General features: G+C 40.6%; 1 protein-coding gene across 1 annotated transcript in view; it reads left to right on the top strand.

The window, feature by feature from the left end:
* LOC148665502 (uncharacterized) overlaps positions 1 to 22,867 on the top strand; it is a 35,636-nt gene that overhangs the window by 6,759 nt on the left and 6,010 nt on the right. The window lies entirely within an intron of this gene.

The raw sequence follows: 22,867 nt of genomic DNA on the forward strand, positions 1-22,867 counted from the left end.
TTGGACAAGCTGTAAACTCAAAGTATTGCCCTGGTCCACATTTTTTTTTTTCATTGACCGTCTTTGTAAAAGTAACACCACAGCATTTCGCAATCACGCATTTGTTTCCAATCATGCAAAGTACAGTAATTTTTGAGAATTGATTCACCATGCCTTTCACATGCTCATAAAAGAGATTGATTTAAGAACATAAACATATTACCGTATGCGATCTGTACTGTATACAGTATGTATATGTATATTTAATGTCTTAACTGTGCCCGTTTAAGTACTGAATATTTATATGGAATTTTACCCCTGAAGGGAAATCTTAGTACCTGAGCATAAAAAGAATAGGAGCATACTGTAACGCGTGTGAAGGCCATAAACGATATTAATTTTGGAACTTTAACATACAGTATATGGCTGGTCTCGGTACTTTAAAGAAAACATACACACCAGTATTCCATTTCTCCCTAAACATTTTAAGCATCGAAGTCTTTAACGAACGTGATACCGGAGTCAACAAGCATACTTTTAGAATTTGATTAAAAGGGAATATAATATGGAATCGCGTATCTAAAGAAATTAATAACAATATAATTATATTCATTTATATTCATTTATATTCATTTACTGCAATGGACATAAAAACTCCCTTGCTTTTAACAGAGCGTTCCATAATTTATAACTACGGAAATTATTTAAACTGCGACACTTATCATTTAACCAGAGCTCGAAATATCACAAGGATCCCCAAGAGCACAGCAAAGACTGTATTAAAAGAATCGCGTATCTAAAGAAATTAATAAGATATAATTATATTCGTGTACTGCGACAGGGCTGTGTAGGGCTGTTTCACCTCTCTCTTCATGTGACTCTATTCAAAAGCAATTTAGCAAAGAGGGGATGAGAAGAGTGACAAACTAGTATACTTTAGATCTTTTTTTCTGAACCGGGGAAAATCTGATCATGTTTCTCTATAACAATAATAAAAAACATTGCCACACCAGGACTGTTAAACCAACGCATTAGCATGTCAAAGCCCATTGAGGAGCCTGGCACAATAATTGTTTTGTCCCTTGATTTACTGATCTGCATTAATTACAGAAATCAAGTTCCTGCTCTTTGCAGACGACCTGTCGCCCACAGAACAGAGGCTGCGGCAGAACCTGGCGTATTTTTCATATGTAAGATATAATGATGTGTTCCCGCTTACACATCGCACGACTTTAAAAGCTAGAAAAACAGGTTTCGATTCACATTATCTTGCGAGCCTTGTTTTGTCAAAGGACGGCACAAAAAAAACAGACAATACACGGGGGGGGGGGAGGGCAAACGAGAGAGAGAGTTTTTTACCCTCTGTCAAAAAACCCCAAATCACCCGGGGCAGAGACTCTGGGGGGGATCATTGTGTGGTACAGAACGGAGCTCAGTCAATCCAAACAAGTTCAGTAGTAAAGAGAGAAAAGTCAACAATTGATTTAAGGATGATCTATCAAAGTGCAATGAAATACAATACTGTTGTTGTTGCTGTTATTGTTGTTTTTATCCTGTAAAGCGTTTTGAGAAGCCACCTTTAAAGGCAATATATAAAAGCGCTGATTCTTATGGAATGTGTTCCGCCGGGGAACAAGTATAACCTTGTTCATGCACAAACAGTGGCATGTTACATTATTAATTTGGGTGTCTCCTCTTGCCAGAAAGCTCGAAATTGCATTTTGAGTGCGGTTTTTGACTTTTTTTAAATTGCAACCCGTAAATAAAGCTGATACTGTTTAGACTTATATTAGGATTTAGACTTATTAGGATTATATACTTTGTGAAAAGTGATAGTCTTTTAACCTTTTCTGTGAATTCGCTTGTTATCTAACAAATGCATACTTTTAGAATTTGATTAACAGGGAATATAATATGGAATTGAGTATCTAAACAAATTAATAATGATATAATTATATTCATGTACTGTCTGGCGGAATAAACTGAAGAGGTTAGTTAATGCAACACGGAATTACTTTCCACCCCCTCTACATTCTCAGAGTAGAACAGACTAACCTTCTAATGAAAGACGGTCCACCCCCCACAGACAGGAAAAGTGCCCACAGGCACTTAAACTTCATATGGTCAGTAACAGTAAACAGTAACATGGTCAGAAGGAGCACGTACAAACGTTTCCGAAATAACAACATGTAAGACTCTGATGCTTAAAATGTTTAGGGAGAAAGTGGAATACTGGTGTGTATTTTTTCTTTGAACTACCAATACCAGCCATATACAGTCTGTATTGTAGGGATTTCTATATGTCTTTATTTAGTGGTTACATTAGTGACAAAGGCTAAACTTTTAGCTTCAGTAACGCGTACATATCTCCCCTTTTTATAAAACGACATGGTTGAAAACTGTTCCAGAGCCACTGTTGTTTCATCAGTGAAAAGTACATCATGAAATGCCTCTCCCTGTTCAATCCACTGGAAAAAAGAAAAGGAGCATAAAGCGTCTGATGGTCATAAACGATATTCATTTAGGAACAGCATCAGAGATATGTTTTTAACTGCACTGCATCGGAGAGAATACTATAGTGTGTTTTTTTTTATTCCCTGGGGGAAACTGGCTTCCATAAGAATCATTATGGCTCAGAGATTAAATATAACTTCACTCGCACCAAACAAATGTATATTTCTAAATATCACAACATGATCGAATTTAAGTTATTTTAATAACAATGCGTTAGGCGTTACAATATAAACATTTATATTGATTTAAATCGCGTTTTGATTTAAATCGCAAAAGCGGGTTTAAATATATGTGTTTTTTGATTCACAATCAGACAAATGCAACATAAATTGATATCTTTGTCTTCTAAGTATCTTAATAAACTTTCAGCATAGCTTTCTCTTAGATTTATTTTTCTTGGGATCAAACGTGGAAAGATTAGATTGTAATCGTTTTTATTTTTTAATTACATTTTAGAAAAGTGTAATCTATATCTATACTAAAAAGCTGTACACCACCTGCTATAAAGATACATATTGTGATCCTTTCGGGTTCGGATAGGACAGACACAAGAACTCAGACTTGCGTAGTTAAAGCCTTGATTTTATATATCACCTTTTAAAAGTGGCATCTCAAAGCAAAGTAAATACCCAACACTGATTGTACCCATCTGTCATGCTAATAAAGCACCTTGAATTGAATTGAGAGAGAGAGATTTAAACTGCGACACTTATCATTCAACCAGAGCTCGAAATATCACAAGGATCCCCAAGAGCACAGCAAAGACTGTATTAAAAGTATACTAGTGACAAACTAGTATACTTTAGATCTTTTTTTCTGAACCAGGGAAAATCTGATCATGTTTCTCTATAACAATAATAAAAAACATTATTTTACATATCACCTTTATGTGATATCACCTTAAGGACAGCACATACTACGGTTAATTGCACAATGGACCGCACAAAGAAATTTAAAATAGTCTACTTTAGGTGTGAGGGCAGGAGTGGATTGCGGAAGGCATAATCAGCAAATTAGGAACACAAAGAACAGGACAGGTGAGACGTTTATCTAGAGAGTGAGTGATCAGAAAAAGGAACAGCTGTTACGCCCAGGTTTTACGCTCTCTCTCTGCTGAATGAATAAAAGCATTTTATTAAAAACACGTTTGCGTTTGTCTGGGTATTTACTTTGTAATCTATATGTAAAATAAAGTTTTTTATTATTGTTATAGAGAAACATGATCAGATTTTCCCTGGTTAAGAAAAAAGATGATTAAAATCTGTAATCTTTCCACTTGTATGTCATCGGAAAATACAAGAAGTTTCTGCTTTGTGTAAGGATGGTATCAAAAAGTAATCTAAGTGGTGAGAAAGCTGTGCTCCTCAAAGCGCTTTACAGGATAAAAACAATAAGAACAACAGTGTTAGGCTGGGCAAACAATTTTTTTATAGAAATACAAGATGAGATATAATGATGTGTTCCGGCTTAGACATGAACGATTACAACCCCCCTCTCTGCGGGAGTGCTGGCTGTGACGAATTAAACCGGTTTCACAGGTATTTTCAAAGTAGAAGGGGGCGAGATTTCCAGCGAAAGACACCTCCCCCCTCCAAAACCAAGGAAGTACGGTACTTACTAGTTAAGAAAGCTAGGCTCCTCAATGAAATCGCTTTAACATGCTAATGCGTTGGTGTAACAGTCCGGGCGTGGCAAGCTTCTAATGTCGACTCGACTCGATTGGAAGACAATGAATATTCTAGCCCTAAATGAATTAATAGCAAACATGGTTTACATAAAAGACATTTTAAAAAGTTTATGAAGTTTAGAAAGTTTATAATAATACGATCTATAGTTGAAATCTGAGCCTAAATAAAAAGAAAAAGCATTTTCAGAGAGCAATTACGCTGTGTTTATGTAGAATAAGTGATTAGGTTTATGAGCAATCTAATTACTTATTTGTTTAAAACGCTATATAAAATAAAGTTTATTATTAATTTGCTGCACAGAGCGGTGAACATTATTATGCATAAGACAAAGATAACGATCCTGATCAGTTTAGAAATCTGTGTACGCTGTAAGGTTTTTACTTCTTAAACTTTTAAAATACATGTTTCGAATAGAAATAAATCCTCTTCCTGGTACAGTATGTACGTATAGCAAACCAGCACTTCTTTTTTCTCCAATCAGAGGGGTGTCAGATGGTGTCAGCCAATCACCATTCTGAAGCCCTACCATAACCTCTGGTATGGGGAGACCCCAGAATTCTGTCCCATAGTTTAGACAGATGATAGATACTTTTATGGATCCCATGAGGGAAATAAAATAAATCATTTTCATTTTAGGAAATTATTAAACGTTCGGTTAAAAGCAAAGGAGATTGTCTGTTATAGTGGACATAAAAACAAGAGTTCGCTGGCATTATATACTAGAAGACGCAGACCGGTGCCAGACCAGGAGAATGCCCGCAGCGTAAAAGAAAATGCCTGATGAACTAGGGATTGGACAGTTTCCAAGTGCTTGTACAATCGATGGAAATGTTCAAATAAATGTGCAAAAGAAACAAAATAATCATTTATTTCTTTATCATATTGGCTAGCTAATGTCCTCTCTTTGCTAGTTAGTGGCTTTGTTTCTGCGTTGGGTAGCAATGGGTGACTGTTCTCAGGCGGAAGATTAATTTTCGTGTCAAATAATTTTTTTTTAATTAAAATTCATTCTATACAGCAATCGCATATTTGGGTACTGTTTCATAAAACTTTCATGCTTAAAATGTTTAGGGAGAAATGGAAGACTGGTGTGTATTTTTACAGTAATGTTTATGTTCCTAAATTAATATCGTTTATGACCTTCAGATGCGTTATGCTCCTCTTCTTTTTATGCTCAGCTACTAAAATTTCCCTTTAGTGGTAAAAATCCAAATAAATATTCAAAACTAAGCGGATTAAAATGTGCACAGTAAAGACATTAAATGATTAAATCTTTTCACTGCCAACCAATGCACCACGAGTGCCCCTGTCGGTCATTTTGGCCAGCCAATCACTTACCGAGGTGCCCTCCGGTGGCTTGTGGGTAGGTTACCGTACCGCGTATTTGTAACGCGCATTTTGAATGGCTGCATCTGAATGTGTCCAGTCAGTGTATCTGTATTAACACCTCTCTCTCATTGCAGTATTAATGTACTACAGTGCCCAGGCATTGTATCTTTATTAAACTCTCTCTATCAGTGCAGTGTTAATGTTCTGTAGTGTCCGGTCAGTGTGTCTGTATTAACCCTTCTCTCTCTCAATGAAGTATTAATGCACTACAGTGTCCAGTCAGTGTGTCTGTATTGAGCCTTCTCTCAGTACTGTGTTAGTGTACTGTAGTGTCCAGTCAGTGTTTTTGGATTAACCCCTCTCTCTCAGTGCAATGTTTATGTACTACAGTGTCCAGGCAGTGCTTGTGTATTAACCCCCCTCTCTCTCATTGCAGTGTTCATGTAATATACTGTCCAATCAATGCATCTGTATTAACCTCTCTCTCTCAGTGTAGTATTTATGTACTGTAGTATCCAGTCAGTCAGTGTGTCTGTATTAACCCCTCTTTCAGTGCAGTATTAATGTACTACAGTGTCCAGTCAGTGTGTCTGTACTGAGCCCTCTCTTTCAGAGCAGTGTTTATGTACTGCAGTGTCCAGTCAGTGTTTGTGTATTAACCTCCTCTCTCTCCTTGCAGTGTTCATATACTGTCCAGTCAATGCATCTGTATTAACCCCCCTCTCTCTCTCTCTCTCCCTCTCTCTCTCAGTGCAGTGTTAATGTACTGTAGTGTCCAGTCAGTGTGTCTCTATTAACCCCTCAGTGTCAGTACGGTGTTAATTTAAGTGTAATGTAGTTGTGATATTATTACAGTAGACTCGCATTTTATACAGCAGTTTCGTTCCTGACAAAGCCTTTATATCCAAAATTGTATATAATCAGAACACGTCCATATTAACCCTCCTCTCTCTTGGTGTAATGTTAATGTACTGTAGTGTTCAATCAGTGTCTTTATTAACCCCTCTTTCAGTGCAGTGTTAATGTATTGTATTGTCCAGTCAGTCAGTGTTTCTGTATTAATCCCTCTATCCCAGTGCAGTGTTAATGATTAACATCTCTCTCTGTTCATTTTTTGTGTACTGTAGTGTCCAGTCGGTGTGTTTGTATTAGCCCCTCTCTCTCAGTGAAGTGTTAGTAGATAAGAATATTGATCCCGAAGGGGAAATTGTGGTGTTACAGAGCCCAGCCCAAGACCAGCACAAACAGACATCAGAATACAAATTTAATACAAAAATTAAAATAAGTACAGCAATACAAAGTAAAATAGTTATGTGTGTACAAAATATACTAAGAGTCACTGTAAAATAATAAAATATGTGCAAAATGCGCATAGGTATATACACATTGACTGTCCAAAAAGTACATTAGTGCAACATGCTGTCCAGAGATGAGAAGGTGAAGGGCTAACTGTCCTAGCCTAGGGCAGTGTTATACATCCTGAAAGCTGCCGGGAGCAAGGACCTGCGGGAACGTACCCTTGAACACCATAGCCGGAGGAGTCTCTTACTAAACATGCTCTGCTGCCTAATAACAGCCCCATTTAGCGGATGAGAGGTGTTGTTCCTGAGCTTGGTCAACACCACCTCCAGGGGGGTCAAGGCCCAACCCCAACACAGAGCCAGCCTTCTTGATGACTTTATTGAGCCTATATACATCTCTTGCCATGATACTGCTGCCCCAGCACACAACAGTGTAGAAGATAGCCGCTGCCACCACTGATTCATAAAAAATGTGTAGCAGTGTTCCACATACACCAAAGGACCTCTATCAAAATAGTTGGCTCTGACCTTTCTTGTACAGGGCATCAGTGTTAACAGTCCACTCCAGCTTATCTTCCAGGTGTACCCCTAAGTACTTGTAGGACTGCACCACCTCTATGTCCTCACCATGGATGGAAACAGGGTTCAGCGGAGACTTATTCCTCCGAATGTCCATGACCATTTCTTTAGTCTTGCTGGTGTTTAGCTAGGGTTAATATGACACCACTCCACAAAGCCTGTAATCAAACTCCTATATTCCTCTTCCCTCCCCTCACTAATACTCCCCACAATTGTAGAGTCATTCTAAAACTTCTGCAGATGACATGCCTCAGAGTTGTACTTGTCAGAGGTGTAAAAAGTGAACAGGAATGGAGCAAGGACAGTCCCCTATGGAGCCCCAGTACAGCTAACAACATGTTCGGACACACAGCTCTGTAGCTGTACATACTGCAGTCTGCAGGTCAGATAGTCTATAATCCAGGACTCCAAGGGAGTGTCAATCTGCGCCGCCCTTAGCTTATCTCTCAGAAATGGGGGATGGATGGTATTAAAGGCACTGGAGAAATCAAAGAACATAACACTCACAATGCTCCCCGTCTTCTCCAGGTGAGAGTTAGCTCTATGTAGCAGATAGATTACTGCCTCCTCCACTCCCAGTTGTGACTGATAGGCGAACTACAGGGGGTCCAGTGCTGTACTTACCAGGGTTCTGAGGTGATCCAGTACAAGCCTTTCCAGAGTTATCATTAGGTGTGATGTAAGTGCCACTGGCCTGTAGTCATTCAAGACTTTAGGGTGCCCCTTTTTGGGTACTGGCACCAGGCAAAATGTCTTCCAGAGCACCGGAACCTTTTCTAATCCCAGGCTCATGTTGAAGATGTACTGCAGCACTGAACCCTTTGGTCTGCACAGATCATTAGCACCCTAGAGCTGACACCGTCAGGATCTGCTGCCGTCCCTGCATGGAGTCTCCTCAACTCCCTTCTGACCTGGTTGGCTGTGATGGATAGGCCGAGGAGGGGAGGGGAAGATGGAGTAGGAGGGATCTCATAATGAGGTGACTGAGGACATGAAGAGGGTGTCTAGGGTGAAGGCCTGTGAGGTGAACGGACAGTGGACCCTGTTTCGAATCTGTTAAAGAAAAGATTCAGCTTACTGGCCCTCTCCAGGCCTCCCTCACTCTGTTGGCTGCCAGACAGCTTGTATCCTGAGATCTTCCTCATGCTGTTCCACACTTTTCTCACATTGTTCTCCATCAGCCTGTCCTCCATTTTTCTCCCATAAGCTACCTTGCTCTGTTCTTTCTGCACTCACATCAGCACCTCCTTGTCATCTGCCCAAAAAGCCTTCTTCCTATTTAGGATGGCCTTCAGATCACTGGTGACCCAGGGTTTATTATTGGAGAAGCAACACACTTTCCTGGTGGGCACTGCACTGTCAACACAGAAGTTTATGTAGTCAGTGATGCAGTGAGTAAGACCATTAATATCATCTTCATAAGGCTCACAGAGTATTTCCCTTGTTTCAAAACAGTCCATCAGTGCATCATTAGCCTAAGCTGACCATCTCCTCACTGTCCTGGTGGTCACTGGTTGCTGTAGGACAAGAGGCTTGTATAGAGATAGGAGATGAACAAGGTTGTGGTTAGATCTGGCAAGTGGGCTTAGTGATGAGGAGCTGTAGGCATCCTTGATATTAGCATACAGCAAGTCCAAAGTCTTGTTATCGCTAGTAGGGCATTTAACAAACTGACTAAAAGTAGGCTGGGCAAACAATTTTAAATTTTTTTTAAAGAAATAAAAAATGTGATATAATGATGTGTTCCTGCTTAACTTTGGACATTGCATGACTTTAAAACCTATAAAAACAGGTTTCGAGAGTTAAAAACCACTTTTTATGCATGAAAAATGGGTGATTTTTCTTCCTCGTGATCAGCTCAGAATCTTTGTGTACGCTGTAAGGTTTTTACTTCTTAATTAAACATTTAAAATACACAAATTTCATAAAGACAACACACGTTTCGAAGTGAAAAAATCCCATTCTTTTCTATTCCTGTTGTGTGAAACTGGTCAGCACGTCTTTTTTTCCCAATCAGAGGCTCTGACAATAGCGTACCGCCCACTGCATTCCGTCAGAGAGGGGGGCGGCACTGAGAGAGGGAGGAGACGCAGAACGAACGTTTTGCTGCCTGGAGCGCTTATGGAACCGCTCGCATCTGCATTTATAACTTCGTTTTTAAAATTAATCAAGCAATATGAAGCATCTCTTTTTACTTCTAAGTCCTTTACTTATCATTAAACAAACAACTTTTTCAACAAATTAGACGTATCATTTTATAACAATATCTTATTGTACTTCCTAATTATATTACACATGGAAAATAATGTTTTTAATAATCTTTAATGATTTATACATTTTGGAAAGGTTTCATCTATACAAAACAGTTTTGGTATAAATTATAAATATAATAATTGTCATACATAATATAAGGTATGAATGACAAATATAGTAAAATTAAAATTGCGTTGGAATTGTTGCACTTTTTCCCATGTCTTTTAAAATGTAATCATTTACAAGACTTTGGTCAAATGTGCATTTGATCTGACAAAATAAAAATATCAAGAAATGAAGGTAAACAAAAAAGTAAATTATGAAATAAAATGTGGCACTAGTAAAATAAATCAAACTAAAGTACTAAAGTTCTAAAATAATGAGAAATACAATTTAAAATATACTAAAAAATGCTCCTTTTCCCATCGGCACTGAGATGAAGCCCATCAGCAGCAAAGGACTGAGAAATGAGCTGCTTATTCTTCAGAAGCACTCTGTTGCTCCTGAGGAACTGCACATGGTCCATCTGAGAAGGGAGCTGTGAAAGAGCCCGGTTAGCTTCTTTCACAGCTCTAGCAGTAAATGAGTCATCACACAGCCGTGGCAAAATTGAGCAAATTGCAATATAAACCTACAAGGAGATGCTCTCCTTACTGTCTCAGTCAGTTCTTCCGTAGCTCTAAGGATGTCATAGGGGGTGTCACCCTGAGCTATGTTATTTGTCCCTATGTTAATGATTAGTTATATATCCTCTTTCAGGGCCTGGAGGTGGTACAGGTGCTGGTGGGCATTGCGCTGCAGTGTTGTGCCAGGATGCAGCCACACCTGCTCTGCTGGCATCAGTTTTTCCAGGCCCCGCAACATAGGTGCTGAGGACATACACTTTCTTTGGACCTGATGGGGAAAAAAGGCATTATCACAGCTGAATAGCATTGCTATGTTCATGAATAGCAATGAACAATGAATAACAATGTAAATGTTAAAAATTATAACTAATGAGTAACTATATACAGTGCTGGAAACCTGATATCAGAAGGCACGGGGAAGTTATATCAGCAGATATGTATATATAGAGGATTAATTTCATATTGCTGGCTCCAGGGATCAACCTTTTGACCTCCTTGGCGCATCAGCATCCATAATCTGCATGTTTTTAAATTAATTTACTTCCTAGGTATGTACAAATACAGAGATCTTAAGATGCTGGCTCCAGGGATCAGCTTTTCACTAGCCTCCCTGGCACATCAGCATCGGCTACAAGATGTTTTCCTATTCTCCAGCTGCATTGTGGAACATTGCATTCATTCGGTTTCCTTTAAAGGGAACCAGAGGGACATGATCAGATTTCCCCTGACTCAACAAAAAAGATCTAAACTGCACAGATTTGCCACTTTTCTCACACCCTCTTTCATGGATGGCTTTGCATCCAATCTAAGCTAACACTGCCCACCTTTTCACCACCAAAAATCATTCTTTCCCAGACAGAAAGTGTAACATTTGCCTGATGTGCCAAGCCATCAATTAAATGCAATCCACAGAACAACTCATTGATAACTCCGATCCTAGCCTTGTCTGTTTCACTGAGGTCGTCAAATCCATCTACAATTTCAGGCAAGATATCAGTTCTGTACTGCGCCAGAATTTCATTAAATATTTTTTCTGTACTTGCCCTGTCGCCAATTAGATTTGTAATTTTGCAGAAAATTTCCTTCTCAGAACTTGTTGCATCCAAATCCTTGCTTCCACTTTCTAACTGTGTCAAATATGCACTGAGCTGAACCCGATGCCTGCTCTCTGAGTCCTAAATGCATTCTGCTACCATCCTGGAAAGAAAACCCTGCAGTTCCATATTTATGACCATATTTAGTGGTCCCATCTGTGGCAAGGGTTAAATTACTTTCTTGCAACAGTTTTTCTTTCAGATGTTGCAAAGAAACTTGCCTCGCTTCTAACACAAGATATGTACAAAAACTTTCCCCTGGTAATCTATCTACCTGAATACCTACCAATTTATCAAAAACTAGTCTGACTATCTGAGAAGCTTTTCGTGTACTAACGCCCATGTTTGCTACTAAATCCATATAAGCCTCTCTTACAGCATCACTATACTTGCCTTTTTCATACATGCTAATATTGTGACTCACTATCCTGTCTATCTCTGTTTTCAATCCTTCATATTCTCCCTGCCAGAACTGTACCTCCTAATTCAGGTCCCTCACCCTATGTGCTAAATTTGTTTCAGAATCACATTTCCTTTTATAATACACAACCTTCTGCGATTCCTTTTTTTTGTACATCTAAGCTTTTCCAACTGTTCTTGCAATTCATCAATACTCTTCTCTAGCTGTGCCTTTTCCTTCTCTGACTCACTTTTCTCCTGTTCATTCAAAATGACTACCTGCTCACACTCCACAACTTTCTGCTCAAGTGTCCGAATTTTACTATCCCTGTGTCTAAGCCTTTTATTTACATTCCTAACACTTCCATGTCCTAACTTTTCATTTGCCTTGCTTAATTTATTTGAGAGAGCTTGAATTTCATTTTCAGCCTTATAAAGCATAAGTCCTCTCTTTTTTTTTTCTTGTCTAACCTAGCTCTTTCATCGTCTAGCTTCCTGCATTAATCTATGCACATTTTTAAACCGTGCTCCTAATTCGCTAACTACCTCATGAGTGCACTTTACATCACTTAATTCACTCGTTGCTGATCTTACATCACAAGCAGAGCTAGTGCTAGCTGTTTGCTGTGCATCTTCTGCAGCTGACATTTCACTGCTCTCCTTTCTTACTAGGGGTAGAGCAAAGATCTGGCGGTCAAAATCTTCCCTTTCACTTTTTCTTAAGTGGGATTTCTTATTAATGATCCTCTGTACATACAAACTAATCACTCTGTGAAAATATTATTTTTCCTGTTCATTTCTTAAACCTAGGTCGAAATTATGATTTAAGATATCAAAAAGCACCTGTTTCCTATTTGTTTTTTTGGCTCCAGAAAATTTGTATATCTCCATCATCGCTCTGTTCGTCAAGATTTTAACATCTAGTTTTTGTATTCGTTCAAATCTTAACTCTACATCTATCCCTAATTCCTTGAAGGAATACTGATGTATTGCTTCCCCTTACCACCAGGGCACACAAGCGTTTTCTCCGGATTCATTTTTTTCTTTCTCAGGGTCTCTCTCATTCGCTGTGGCTTGGCACCAGAACGGTTAAAGATGGCGACAAGTCAGGCACCCAGAGGGGGGAGGGGGGGGCACTAAAATGCCAAATAGGGTTGGCTTAAGCGACATACACAGTCATGTAACTGACAGTTTGAGGTAGCCTATCGTGTAGATTTCACTTTGTTGCTGATAGGTTAAGCTTTCGAAACTCAGCCCCAAAGTCATGTGACTGATTTTTCACCGTTTCATTGGTTAAACGCAATGATCACAAGCACCACCATGGTAAATGGGATGTGTAGTTTTTAATTCAGTTTGAATTATAACTGTACGTACTGTATTCATATTTGGCCAGGGCTTTAAAGAGAGGGTGCGCCAAAAAATTTCGGTACCGTCATCTCCACTTTAAAGGTACCCCCGTCGCGGAAGAATTTGACCTCAGAACGTTTGACCAGCGTACTAAAAGTAGGCAGAGTAGAGGAGAGCGAAACATGATTAAAATCCCCAGTTATCAGTGTATGATGTTACACGCTGAGGCTGTGTCGGCAGAGGGCAAGGACACACACCAACAGCAATAACATGTGAGAACTCCCTAGATAGGTAATATACCTGCGGGCTAACTGGTAGTAGCTCAGTGTCCAGGGTGCATAGCTGTTCTTTTACAGTATGACTAAAGTTACACCATCTGTTATTCACAAACACTGCCAGACCTTCTCCTTTTTTCTCCTCTTTTTACAGCTCTCCTTGATTTTCCAATCTGCACGCACCATCTGAAAACCCTCTACTGTAGCATTAGCGGCGGGAACCAGTTCGTTCAACCAAGTCTCTGTGAAGCACATAATGGAGGTCTCACGATATTCCCACTGGCTCCTCGTCAGTGTCACTAGCTCCTCCATCTTGTTGGCAAGTGATCATGCATTCCCCATTATGATGGAGGGTAAAGAAGGTTTATACCTTCTTTTTTTAGCCCGACACTTTGCTCCGGATCTACAGCCTCTACTCCATTGTATTAGTTCCCTGGGGATCTTCAACAGCTCACATGAGAACACTGCCGACTTCTGTAACATGAAGAGCTGGTCTCTAGTGTAAGCAAAAGAGCCCGGTTTGCCTGTAGTACACGCCGATTTAAAAAGTTGCTCAGAGACCGTCATAAATCTGAGAAAAGAACTAAACGATATTCAAAACTAAAACTAATATAAACTACAGGTAGTAAACAACAAAAAGACACACAAATCACAAAGTAACTGGAGCTGCTCAGTGTCAGTGCAGTGTTAATTTAAGTATAATGTAGTTGTGATATTATTCCAGTAGAATCGCATTTTATACAGCAGTTTAATTCCTGACAAAGCCTGCATATCCAAATTGCATATAATCGGAACCCCCCCCGCTTAGATGCTTATTACCCATCCCTAAACAACTAATTTGTCACTGTTCTAGCATGTGCATGTATGTAGTTTAAAGTATAATAAAAACAGTGCTACAACTTAACTTTTCTTGTCTTGCTTTTCCTCTTTGTGCTTGTCATATTGATATTCATGCTGCATGATAACTAGTGACCAGTTCCCAAAGAGGTGCTTAAGGTGTGTGCTGTTGAGAGGTGAATTTTTGGAGTTTCCTGCATTATTTAAATTTGTATTTACAGTAAATATTATTTTTCACCGCTGACTGGCTATATATGAATGTTTGTAAAAATATGTAACGTAAAATGCGAGTCTGCTTTATTTTCAATATGGAATTGCGTATCTAAAGAAATTAATAACAATATAATTATTCATATAGCTCAAATTATTACAGTGGTACACTCTCTTTGTAAACATCTGCATAAATTTGACCCATTCACCAGCGATTATTTGGAAACATTTTGCCTGCTCTTTTCAGCTACGGTTTAAGTTGTTAAGCGTTGTGTTGGAGTAATGGGTTAGGCGTGTGACTTGCATGCTGGAGGTCGGGGGTTTGAATCCAGCTGAGTTTTCTTTTAAGAAATAAACATTTCTTTGAAAAACTAACTGATAAAATGTTATGGACACTATTAACATTTTTTCATATTTCTAAATATCACAACATGTTTGAAGCTAAGTGATTTATTAATAACAACAAATAATTTCAAACTGCTTGTATTTTGCTCAGGAACCATAAACAAATAGCAACTTTCCTTCCATTTAGTCGGCAGCCAGGGATATGCATTATTTCCACAGATAAAATAAGTACCGTTTGGAGGTCTTTTGGCCACACCTGAAATCGGAAAGTTGGGCTAAAGTTAGCCTCACTACCATTCCTTACAATTATCCCTTTCTGAGGCCACTGGAAAGCCTGGTGGGAAGAATTAACGTTAATGGTGTGATTACGGCTAACTCCTAATGTCTGTGATTCGTTCTCTCCTATGTGATTGAAACATATTGATCCATTAAACGTCCCACTTAATTTCAGATAAGGTGGCTTCCTATTCCACCAACTATTATTTTGCCACACATTTGGTAAGTAAAGGTTGGAAAAATCAGTATACACTTTTTTTTATCTGTTAGCCAACCTTTAAACGTACAATTGTTGTTTGTATTATTACAGCCCCACCAGCAAGTATTACTAATGTCATTCATCCGTAAGATGGCTCCTAGATAATCTGACAAGTCGTAGAATGTAGGCATGAGAGGAAATCCCCCCCCCTCATATATCTAGGAATTGCTAGGCACACCTAACAGGAGCTTCTATTTGAGTTTTTCCCATCGTCCAGTCGATGCTCTAAGCGTTGTTGCAGGATATCCCTGTAGAGGAGGGAGAGAAGACAGGACATTGATAGCAGTTTTCATTGTCTCAATTATTTTCCGGAGGACCTGCTTGTCGACAGTGTGAAGCAAGAATCCTCTGATCTTTGCCCTTGGCCTTGACCGCTGAGTTGGTGGTCAGCAGCACCTGAAAGGGACCCTCCCACTTTGGCTGGATGGTATCCTCTTGATCCAGACCCACTCCCCGGGTATCAAGTCCCGTCCACCTTCAACAGGGGGGCCCCAGGCGTCCAGCACTTGCTCCCTGGCTTGTTGGACTGCTGCCGTCAAAAGCTCCACATACTGCAACAGACAATCAGTTAATAAACTCATATTCCCCTTAGTCAGATCTCGGGACCCAGGCAACCTCATAGGACGCCCTGTCACAATTTCAAACGGGCTTAAACCCATAATTCGATTGGCCCCTGCCCGTATGCTGCACAGGACTGGCTGAAGCGCCTCTACCCATGACAGTCCTTCAGACTGGTAGCTTTTAGACTGGACTGGGGATGATGGGGGCAATGCAAGTCCCATTTGATTCATAATAACTTTTCAACTTCCTGGCACACTTTCCCAGTAAAATGTGTGCTTTGATCAGCGTCTATTTGGCACAGCAACCCCCATCTGGATATAATTTCAGTCACTAGGTATTTCTCAGTGACAGAAGCTGTAGCTCTCTTGACAGGGAAGGCCTCAACCCATCAGGAGAAAAGGTCTACCATGACCAAAAAAACAGTCTTTCCTTTACACTCAGGTAGGGTGCTGTAGTCGATTTGCCAATGCAAAAATGGCCCTTCTGGAGCAGGTTGCTTCCGCTGGGGCACCTTCACCTGGTCAGCTGTGGAATTTTGCATCTCTCGACCACGTCCCTAGCATATTTAATGAAATCTATCCCTACCCAGTGCTGCATAAAGCACTGGGACATTTGCGTAACTCCCACATGTCCCACAGAATATATCTGGCAACAAAAGGCATCAGAGGCCTAGGACATGCTAGCCTTCCAGTGCTCTGATGTAGCCATAATCCATCAGATCCTAGCCCGATTCCTTTTTTCGAGCCAGGCCCAGTTTTCCTCTTTGGGTGCCTCTGTCTGTATGTGCTGTAATTGTCTGTCTTGTACAGGCTGCTTGTTTGGCTGCTGTGTCAGCATGGCCATTGCCTTTAGCCACAGCTGAGTCCTCTTTGTTGTATCCTTTATATTTAACAACTGCAATCTGTTTTGGGGGGGCCAGTACTTCTAACAATTCTGCTACCAACCCAGTATTTTTAACTGGTGTCCCAGTAGCTGTGAGAAAATCCCTTTCTCCACAATCTCCCAAAATCATGGCATACCCCAAATGCATACCGTGAATCCGTATAAATTGTAACAGTTTGACCTTTAGCATATTTACAAGCTTCTATGAGCGCTTTCAGTTCTGCCTGCTGTGCGGACTTCCCCCCTGCTAAAATGTCTGAGCACACTAGCTGGGTGTCAGAGACCACAGCCCAGCTGTCTCTTTTTCCCCCCCTCATGCATAAAGCAAAAACCATCTGTATATAGCACAAGATCAGCATTTTCGAGGGCTTGCTCTGAAATATCAGACATATTATCTCCTACAATCCAATCCTCACATTCATGTTCTAAGAGGAATTGGTCACTTGGATCAGGCATTAGGGAGGCTGGGTTGAGGGAGCCCTCCCTTTCTTCTACCACATTGGGGGCTTCTAGCAACACCTGCCGCTTAGCCCATCGGCTAGTGCTCACCTGGCTAACCCTGCTAAGGGATAGCAACATACAGTCAACTGCTGATCCAGGACTATGCTGTTGACGGCTTGTACGGCTAAACAGACAGCCTGAACAGCCCTCAAGCAAGGGCCCCACCCTTTAGCTACAGTTTCCAATTCTCCTGAATAGTATCCCACCAGCCAAGTCATGGTCCTGAGTCAGAACAGCCGTCCATTGCGCTCACTTACATACAAGTAGAAAGGCCTCTCCTGTTGTAGAAAACCCAGTGCTGGAGCCTGTAAAAGAGCTTGATTCAAATCAGTAAAGGCTACCTCAGCCTCTGAATTTAATAAAATAGGGTCATCTGAACGCACCCCTCCTTGTAGTAGATCAGTGAGAGCCTGCGCTCTTTCAGCAAAGGAGTCTACCCATGTCCTATTGAAATTTACACATGCCCAAGAAGGTCCTCAATTCCTTGACAGTTTTCGGGGGGGAGGCATACAGGCGTATGGCCTGTGCCTGCTTTTTTGTGAGTTTCCTCTTTCCTTTTACTGATTTTTTTGTCCTAAATACACTACTGTGTCTAGGCATGTTTGGGCTTTCTCGAGGCTAGCTTTATGCCCTTTATTAGCCAAATGATCCAATATTAATAACAGCTCCTGTTTATGAGTTTCCTCATCAAGAGAGGCCACCCATATGTCGTCTACATATTGTATAACCAGATTCCAGTGGGGGCAATTCCCGGAGGTGTTGCCTCAATGCCATATGATATACAGTGGGGCTGTTATGGAATCCCTGAGGCAACCTCGTCCAGGTGTATTGCTCCCCATCTACCACGAAGGCAAACAAATCTTGAACGTCAGGGATTAATGGTACAGACCAGAAACCATTAGCCATGTCTATGACTGAGAAAACATTGTGTTCTGGCTGCAGCAACTGAAAAAGAGTAGAAGGGTCAGCCACTTAGGGTGTCAATTTCTCAATATATTTATTTGCTTCCTGGTAATTTACAGTGAGCTTTCCTTTTTTACAGGCCATGTGGGACTATTGCGTCTACTGCAGGTCTAATGATGCCCTGTTCCATTAATTTCTGCACTACTGGCCTAATGCTTACTTTAGCTTCAGGGCTAATCTGGAGCGGTCTTGTATAGGGTGGCTGCTTACCTGTGAACGTGACTGGGGGCATGACCAAAAGCCCACATTCATCCTTATCTTCTGACCAAATAGCATGCCCATTCACTTCGTCCTTTTGTAAGGACCATATATTGACCTGTACCTGATTGCCCTGTACCAATAATGATATCCCGTGCAATTGACATGGAGAACTGATACTGTACATCATTTCCCATACGGATGGTGACAGCTCGTGTTTCTTTTAAGCTAACCCTTTGCCCCCCCCCACCCCAGTGGCCTCTAAATGCCTTACAGAATATTGCACTTGACATCTGCTGTTCTAGCTGAAACACAATATCTGAGCTCCTGTATCCCACATCAGTACTGGAACATCATTAACTGTACATTGGAGCATCAGTTCCCTTTTTTCCCTAAATTTTGTGTTAAGCTCAGAGAGCTTTTTTCTTGGGACAGCGCCTGATCGTATGTCCTGGCTGGTTACAATAGAAGCATATAACGCCACTACCTTCCTGTCCCCATTTTCCCTTAGACGTTACTATTAAGTTGCCCGTTCCATTTGCATGGCTCATACTTTAGCAAACATATTTCTTTCAATTTTATGGGCTTCTCTAGTGAGCATCTCAAATTGCTCCTCTTTCTCCTTAAGGTCCGGGCAACTTAACATAATGGTCTTAGCGATATCAGGTTTCAACCCTCCCGTGTTAATCTGTTTTATTTACTACTTTCTTGTCTGCCAACCCGGAATATTCGATCCATAAAGTGATAAACCGTTCAGTAAAATCTGATACATCCTCATTCTTTCTACTGACAGGTTGTCACTTTCTTCCAGTCTGCTTTAGGAGGATATTGATTTTTCAATATTACCTCCCACCCTGTGGCCTCACTGTTAATTCCATATATCTCACACAACTGCCCAGCCCGTCTCTTCCCCCACTCTCTTTAAAATCATTGCTGCCTCCACGGGTTTTATGCCATACATATCTTTTAACTCTTGAAGAGCACTCCAGGTCTGTTGCATCCCTGCTTTAGGGTGGGGAACTTCTTTGGCCCATCAATCAATATCTTCTGGTTTGGCTTTATATCTGGGTATATTCTAATTTTTCTTACCCTCCTTGCCTGTATTACTATCCCTTTCTGGACTTTTTTGTCTACCCTTGGCTCCCTTTGAGTTCAGTTTTGCTTGTGCAGGAAACAGGTTCACCCCTTCTCTGTCCCTTTCATACCATGTGTCATCCCAATCAGATCCCTGGTCCCCATACAGCCAGTCGGGATGTTTATCCCAGGGGTTCCCTGCTTGCAATGGTGTCAAATCTGGATATAATTTGGGAGGCTTATTGCCCTCCCCCTCCCTTTTATTTTTGTCTGCTTTTTTAGTGTCTTTTGTCTCTACTTCGCTTTGCAGCTTATATCTTTCTTCGGTCAGGGTATCAACCCATTCTGCCATAGCTTTTAGTTTCTCTGTTAAGGACTTCTGTACCTTGTCCCATTCTCTTTATTCACTACTGGTTTGTCTACACCTAAGGTGTTCTCCTAGAATCAGCCAAATTTCGGTTTGTTTGTTTTTATTCCAATATACGTAGACCTTTTTACACTCGGGCTCCGTCAGGGTACCTTCGGAGAGGCCATATTTCTTTTTAAGTTTCTCCTCTTTCAGCTTCTTTTTCTCTGACACCCAGTCAGAAACCTCAGTTAACTTGTCTTTACACCAACTAATTTTCCCAGACCTACGCACTCCCATTTGGCTTTACTGCGTGTTTCCGTCTTCAGACGGGTGGGGTATTATCTGAAACCCCTCTATCTCAATCCGCCTGGCCTTGATACACAAACCACGTCAGGCTTTACTGTGCACCCTTCATATGGGTGGGGTACAATCAGAAACCTCTCTATTTCAACCCTCCTGGCCCTGATACACAAACCATGTCGGGCTTTACTGTGCACCCTTCAGACAGGTGGGGTATTATCCGAAACAACCTGTCCAAGGTCATTCATTATTAATACTATTAATAACATCTTCCATATTGCATCAAAATTGGAGCAAGTGTATGAGGCGATGCACAACGTGTTTGCTCTATATCTCTTCAGTGTACAGAATAATTTTGGTAGAGTTAAACAACCTCATCTCAGCATAGTAAACAACAGACACTGGCTTATTTACTTAAGGTGTAACACGTCTTCACTGTCATGGTACAGTTTCAACATACTGTACAGTGTGTTCTCCATTACCACTAGAAGAACAATACAAGCTTGAAAAAAAAACAAATGTCAAAATGTCCAAAATATGTTTCTGAAATATTTTAGCTGCTTAGTTAAACAGCTCCATAATAATATTACTATCAAGTGGTATTAAATCAGTACAACTTTTATTTTTTACAGTAACAGCAAGTGGTGTTCTTACTACAGTACATATTCTTAGAAAAGGATAAAACGTTATGACTTTTTATGAAGTACAGAATATAAGTATAATAATGTTAGAACAAGCACGTAAAAACCAGAACCCATGTAAGTTACCAAGTTAAAGACTTTGATGCATAAAATATTTATGCTGTAGCGGTGAGGCTTATTAATAAGGCAGAATTAAGTGTTTCTGAGCTTCCCAAATGAGGCCCCATTTCTCTGTTCATCTCTGTGGTGCAGCCACAGAGAAACCATTCATGCAAGGTGATTTAAGGTCCAAGGACAGCTCCCAAAGGGGGATGCACTTAGCTAAGCCTGGCTATCATGATCAATGGTCATCCATTGGCGCCTATCTGTCTAGGGAGTGCCAGTTGGACATCTGGACTGCATTACTAAGTGTCAGGAGTAAGTGACTCATATCTCACCTTGATCAACCAATCAGGGACTGGTAGGGCCGAGTAACCCACGTGGGACTCTGATGCCCATGGAACTTTCAGCCAATCAATGAGCTGAAGTTCCTCCAGGTAAAAACAGGCAACACAGAGAGCCTGTGAGATTGAGATTCAGATTCAGATTCAGATTGAGATTCAGATTCAGATTCAGATTCAGATTCAGATTCAACAAGATTCAGTAAGATTCTGGAGAGGATTCTGTGGACTGTTCTAAAGGGAATTCAAAGGAGAATTCCAGGGCAGGACGGCCTAGGAGCAGAAGGCTCCCAAGGGCAGGACATTCTCGCAGCAAACCTTCTGACCATCCTGAGACTCAGCCCGGACAACCACGGAACGGCCAGTGTGTCCGAGTGCCAGAACTTTCCTTTGTTCTAAGAGTCTAGAGTGGAGGTTGCCAGAGAGTAACCAGCAGCAGGCCTCGTGAACAGGTCGGAACTGTGGACAGCTGAATTACTATTCAGAACTAGCTCTTCATCAGGAACGAACCGGTCCTCTTCCTGACTTGCTGGGACCCACAGTCATCTTTTCTCCTGTGCACAAACTTTGCTAGTTAATGCCAACAATGAGCATCAGCAGCGCACCGTCGCAAGCCGCACAGCACAGCCTGGCACGGAGCCAGAGAGTGCGGATTGGACAGCAACAGCCTGCAACTGTTTCTTTGTGCCCGCAGGAGATCTGAATCCCCAAAGATTGGATGAGTATTCAACTTCACTGCATTACAGCTCGAGAATTCAATTGTTATCCAAACCAGTTGATATCAATTTAATTCCTAAGAGTTATGTACTTGTTTCGAGTATCTAATGTAGAAGTTATAACCAAGTTCATTTACGAAACGGTCTAAATGAATGATATACTGAACGTATGTCCTCTTGATATGTGTAACACTTTGTAACTGATTGAATATATACCTTTGTATTCTGATAACCCTCTCGATAAGATCTGTTAGGTTTACATGCATATTCTATGTATTAATAAATGTATCCTCGTGTATTAGTACCTGTGTGTGCGCGTTGTTTGAGTTATGTCGCATGGTTGGATTCTAAAGCCATCAAAAGAATCAACTTTGTGATTTACTGCTACAATTAATAATTGTCTCAGTAAATGCCCAAACCCTACAGAACTGGTGCCTTCAGAGAGCCACTAACATTACATATTTGGCGTCCCTGAACCGGTTTTCCCTACATTATTTGGCATCCCTGGGTTGGTTTAATCTACAATGCATAATTAAAATATTTATGATGAAGGTGTAAGGTTGTGTACTTTTGTCTAACTGATCAATCTTGCTTTTATAAAATGTACCGCCTTTTTAATGTTTAATGATTAACATGCTGTAATACACAGTTTAAAATTATTAAAAGTCTAAAGAGTATACAACTTAGATTGTCCCTCAGCAGTGACCGGGATTCAAAACTGGACATTTTCTGGTGATGGCTCAAATGCTGTACAAGATATGTTAAGCTTTATTAGCTCCACCTGGCAGTTTTACAAGGTGTCTCCGGATACTGTTATCATATTTCAATTTGCAAGCGGCATAATGAGGTATCATGCGCCACACCCACCACGTTTTGACTCCCAAGTGTTTTGAATGGCTGGATCTGTACTGGATGTGTCCACTTGGTCAGC

The sequence above is a fragment of the Lepisosteus platostomus genome, chromosome 5 (assembly GCF_059453375.1).
Source record: "Lepisosteus platostomus isolate fLepPlt1 chromosome 5, fLepPlt1.hap1, whole genome shotgun sequence".
In the NCBI taxonomy this organism is placed as follows: domain Eukaryota; kingdom Metazoa; phylum Chordata; class Actinopteri; order Semionotiformes; family Lepisosteidae; genus Lepisosteus; species Lepisosteus platostomus.